A 6,000-nucleotide genomic window follows, 5' to 3' on the forward strand; every position below is an offset into this window, starting at 1 on the left:
ACGCAATTAGCTTTGGGTAAAATATTGGTATAGCTTGATAATGATGCACACGAGATTAGACACGACAAAGGGTGTGTATAATATATGAAGTAGAAATTGATTTTATCGAAGCAGACCTTGCTTCACACAAACCCATCATACAAAAAGAAGAAGAAGAAGGCATATACAATTTTCTTACCATTTTTTCTTTTGAAGTGGAATAAAGAAAAGGGAACAGTGTCGATGAAGCTTGTGCAATTGTTGGAATTAGGGTTGCAGAGAAACACACACAACTTGGAGAAGACGAAGGGAGCTCAAGGCACACAATAGAGAGTGTGTTACTTAGTGTGCAATGGAAAGATAGATAGCCCTAGAGTGATGGGCGTATATACAATGCACGGGGGAAAAAACCTCCTAAAGAGGGAAAAAATGCCCCGGCGGTCCTAGTGTGTTCACACACATCACTACCACATGTATATGGTAACAAATCCCCCCTGGAGTGATGCGGTGAACGAGAGCTGGCACATGAGTAAAGGGAAGTGCCATGCCCTGAGGACAGGATCAGTCCACAAAGGGGAGTAAGCCCAAAGCTTTGCGGAAAGCTTCAAGCTTCTCACGAGACAATGCCTTTGTGAAAAGATCTGCAAGGTTGTCCTGTGTTGGCACATAAGCCAAGCTGATCTCTCCTGCTGAGAGCCTCTCCCTGACATAGTGGTAATGCACCTCAATGTGCTTGTGCGAGCATGAAAAACTGGGTTCCTCGCAACTGCCAATGCGCTCTGACTGTCAGTGTAGATAGTGTTGGCAGTGTCTTGTCCAACACCCAAGTCAGCCATAAGGCGTCTGAGCCATACACACTCAACCGTAGCTGTGAAGACTGCCCTGTACTCAGCCTCACAACTCGAAGTGGCCACAGTAGGTTGCTTCTTGCTCAACCATGATATACATGAACTGCCAAGCATGAAACAAAAACCACTTGTGGACACTCGCGTGTCAAAACAACCAGCCCAATCTGAGTCCGAAAAAGCATGTAAGTCTGGCGGCAATGATCCCCCCTTGGGATAAAACAAGCCAAGATGTAAAGTGCCACTAAGGTAGCGGAAAATCCTCTTGACAGCCTGCCAATGCTTAGACCCTGGGCTATGCATAAATCTGCTGACCTGCGAGACTGCAAACTGAATATCTGGCCTCGTGTTGCATACATAAATGAGGCAGCCAACAGCAGTTTGGTAAAGAGTGACATCAGCAGGATCGCCAGCATCATGTAGACTCAACTTCAAACCTGTTTCCATGGGAGTGGCAATAGGTTTGCAATCCTCAAGTCCAAACTTACATAGCAATGTCTCTATGTAACTTTTCTGACACAAGGCAATACCACCATCACACTGCTTAAACTGTATACCCAAGTAATGATGCAACAGCCCCAAATCTTTCATCTTGAAAGTAGCATTCAAATCAGCCTTAAATTCAGCAATATTTCTCTCATTTGGTCCAGTGATCAGCAAATCATCAACATAAAGAACCACAATGAGAAATATATCATCCTCACGCTTTACATACAATGTGCTTTCTGTTGGACTATTACGAAAGCCTCGTTTAACCAAATGAGTGTCAGCTTTCTCATACCAAGCACGAGGAGATTGCTTCAACCCATACAAAGCCTTCTTACATTTGCACACTTTGTCCTCTTGTCCTTTTATGACAAAACCGCGAGGCTGCGTTACATAAACTTCCTCAAATATGTCACCATTTAAGAAAGCAGTAACAATGTCTGATTGATGTACATCCCAACCAAAATGAGCTGCCAATGCACATAGAAAACGCACAGTAGTCATACGACAAGTGGGAGCAAAAGTCTCTTCATAATCTATGCCTTTTTGTTGTGCATAACCCTTTGCAACAAGTTGAGCCTTATGGCGATCGATCTCACCATCCGGCTTGCGTTTCAACTTGTAAACCCACTTCGTACCAATGGCCTTTTTGCCAGGAGGCAAATCACATAAAGTCCATGTGTCATTCTCTATAAGTGCATCATATTCTGATTTCATGGCAGCAATCCAATTTTCTGAATTCTGTGCTTCATCAAAAGACAGAGGCTCCTCAACATCATGTAAACTAGACACAGCCAAAGCATAACAATCTGATGCATAAGATGCATGGCGAGAGCCTAAACGAGTACGACTAGATAAAGGTGCATCCAATTTACTGTCACGCAATGTGTGCACCAGCCATTTTGGCATACCTCTAGCCTGCTCATTTTCAGCCCTTTCCTCATCAAGTACATCATGTACATCTGCATCAGTAATAGGCTGTTCTAAAACATTTTCAGAAACCCCCATAGGCTGTACATTTGCCTCATTGGAACTTACATTCGTATTTCCACCACTGAAAAGAGGCAACAAAGTGTCATAAATGTCCTGTGAGCTTACATTACTGTCTCTAGTACATGACAGCAAGGGTTGAACAGAATCTTCCACAAACACTACATCTCGTGACACCAAAATACGTTTTGTTTGCGGATGATACAACCTGTAACCTTTGCTTTAAGCACTATAGCCAACAAAAATACATTTGACAGCCTTATCATCCAATTTTCTGCGCTGCACTTGTGGCACCAAAGCATATGCCAAACAGCCAAAAACACGCATGTGCTCAATAGAAGGTTTTCTATCATGCCATGCTTCATATGGAGTAATAGACTGCAAAGCTTTCGTAGGACACCTGTTAAGTACATAAGTGGCACACATGATGGCCTCAAGCCAAAAAGAATGCGGCAAAGCTTGACTTTTGACCATACATCGTGCCATTTCCGTTAGTGACCTGTTTTTCCTCTCAGCAACACCATTTTGCTGAGGTGTATAAGGCACTGTACATTGGTGTTTTATCCCACGACTAGCCAGAAATGCATTAAATTCATGAGACATATACTCCCCCCCTCGATCGGAACAGAGGGTGCCCATAGTACATTTTGAGACATTTTCAGCCATAGCCAAAAATTGTTTGAAGCACATAAAAACTTTGGACTTCGCTTTAAGCGGAAATACCCATGCATGCCTGGAGTAATCATCAATGAAAGTCACGAAGTACAGGTAATTGCCCAAGGACGGAGTTTGCATGGGCCCACAAACATCACTATGCACAAGCTGCAACCTGCATGTGGCCCTAACTGAACCATCCTTTGGAAACTTAGAACGCTGCATTTTACCCAGAATACAGCCTTCACAAACATGTTTGACAGGTGCTTCAAGAGGCGGCAAAGAAGCAACCATATCAGATTTCTACAAACGCAGCAAACTGGCAAAATTCAGATGACCAAAACGTGCATGCCAAAGTTTTGCATCTGAAATAGCCCTTGAATCTGCAACAGCATTTGCAAAATTTTGTCCACACTTGTCATACAAAGTGAGCTTATACAGCCCACGGCACAAAAGCCCAGATGCAACAATTTCATCACTAAAACTGAGATCATGAACTGTACATCTGTCATCCACAAATTTGACTACAAGTCCAAGTCTAGCAAGTGCGGATACAGACAAGATATTCTTCTTGATCCCAGGTACATAAAGTGCATCAACAAGTGTGAAGGAACTGCCATTAGCAGCAGTGAGCACAATCTTTCCAACTCCCTGAACTGGATAAGAGGCGTTGTTGGCACAAGTGACAGAATTCCCATGAGGGACAGACTCGAGAGAGGTAAACAATTCACGATGTGAGGTAATGTGCTTTGTAGCACCACTGTCAAAATACCACACATGTGAATCTGCAGCAACTGACAAGCATGCATCATGGACAGCAGGATTGTAATTGCACTCTGCGCTAAAAGCCCATTCTGCATCAACATCAGCATCACAATCTCCTTTCACAGAAGACTCAACAATGGCTGCATTTGTAGTGGACCCAGCATTTGCAGTGGAACCACCCTCTTTCTTCTTAGCCTCTTTGGCCTTCAACTTAGGACACGACTTGATCAAGTGATCATTGGCTTTACAATAATGGCAACGCATCTTCTTTTTGCCCTTATCACCATAATTTCCAGACGAAGTGCTGCCAGCAGAAGCATTAGGAACAGAATTTTCGCCACTCGCAGCAGAACCATAAGAAGTGGCTGCATTACTGTTACCACCCTTTCTTTGAGAAGCAATAAAAGCCTGTTCAACTGCACGCTGCCTAGTCCTGTTTTTTCTAGAAAGTGACTCTTGCAACAGCAATGTGCATAATGCATCAAACTTGACAACTTCAGGATTTCCTTGGGTCATCAATCTCCAAGTACTAGCAAAAGTCTGGTAGGAATCTGGTAAGGCATCAAGAACAGTCTGCACAAGGGAACTGTCTGAAATGACTTCTCGTGTAGAAATAAGTTGCTCATTGATATCCTTGACACTAGCAAGGAAAGTGTCCATATCATCTTCTTCATGCATAATCTTCGACTCCAACTCTTTACGCAGCAAAGCAATTTTAGCCTCATTGCGGCTTGCATAAAGACCATCCAAAATATCCCAAGCCTATTTTGCAGATTTTGCTGAATGGATGTGAGGAACAATGGTGCGCTTCACAGACAACGCAATCAGTGCATGAGCCTGCACATCCTTAACATCCCAACGAGCTTGTTCTGCCGTAGGTAAAACAACTCTAACAGCAGCAATCCTTGCAGCAAGACCTGCAACATCCTCAACATCGCCTACATCTTCAGAACCAGGACGTACATCAATGCCCTGCACAATGTTCCAGACACCTTTTGACACAAGAACATGTTGCATCATATAAGCCCACATAGGGTAGTTGTCCCCATCCAACCTGTCCTCAGCAGCAAACATCTTGAACACATCTGTGTTGTTGTTGTCAGCCATGGTAAATGCTGCACCTGATGTGAAAACTGCCCAAAAATAGGAGAAATGGAGCGGGAACAACTTGTGCTATATAGAACAAACCGTAGAAGACTATAAGGCACCTGTTATGCAAAAAATGGCACTGACAGAAAATCTGCACAAAATGACGAAATAGCCTGTGCAGTACTGCCCGTAGTGGAAACAGAGGCCGAAATGAGCCCAAATCAAAATTCTGAGCAGACCCAGCTCTTCGAGCTATCCCAAAATATTTGTCGACCTACGAACGCTCGCCAAAGCTCACTGAAATCGGAGAAAGTGAGCAGGCATGTGCTGGAGCAGCTGGCGACTAAGCCCGGGAAGACGTGACCTGCTCTGATACCAATTGTTGGAATTAGGGTTGCAGAGAAACACACACAGCTTGGAGAAGACGAAGGGAGCTCAAGGCACACAATAGAGAGTGTGTTACTTAGTGTGCAATGGAAAGATAGATAGCCCTAGAGTGATGGGCGTATATACAATGCACGGGGGAAAAAACCTCCTAAAGAGGGAAAAAATGCCCCGGCGGTCCTAGTGTGTTCACACACATCACTACCACATGTATATGGTAACAGTAATAGCGCCTAGCTTGTACAAGAGGCAGTGACATCTTGGGGAATCAAGAAAGAGGTCAATTCATTGGAGACACGGCACTAGCAGTTCTACATTCAAAGCTATGAGAGCTTGCATAGCCAGCACCACTTGCCGCCTGACCATGTCTAGTGATTTGACCATGTCTAATGACTGACACGATAGCAGTTGTGAAGGGTTGCATTAGCCGAATGCTTTTCCCCAACTGGTAGAGCCCACCTTTCTTTTTATCACACAACCCATTCGCCTCCCCTGCTTTTTTTTCTTTACTTACGTCTCACAACAATATCAGAGCCACACAGATCTACCAACTTTAACAACTTCCAGTGAGTGTGTGGTGCATGGCTGCTCATTCAACCCACCATAATGCAGAGGGCACCAAAAGCTGTCTCCTAGCCTCACGGTCCTACCCAACAACTGTCACCCTACCCACCCTTCGCTACCCAACTCTCCACCTCTGGCTCATACATGCAACTCTACCTACCCTTAGGTACCCTCATCTGTCACTCTCTCTCCCCGACCACTATCCAAGCCTCTACAACAACCTTTCTTTCTCTCTCTCTCTCTC

Source organism: Adiantum capillus-veneris, chromosome 15 (assembly GCF_014529385.1).
Source record: "Adiantum capillus-veneris isolate H3 chromosome 15, ASM1452938v2, whole genome shotgun sequence".
Classification (NCBI taxonomy): Eukaryota; Viridiplantae; Streptophyta; class Polypodiopsida; order Polypodiales; family Pteridaceae; genus Adiantum; species Adiantum capillus-veneris.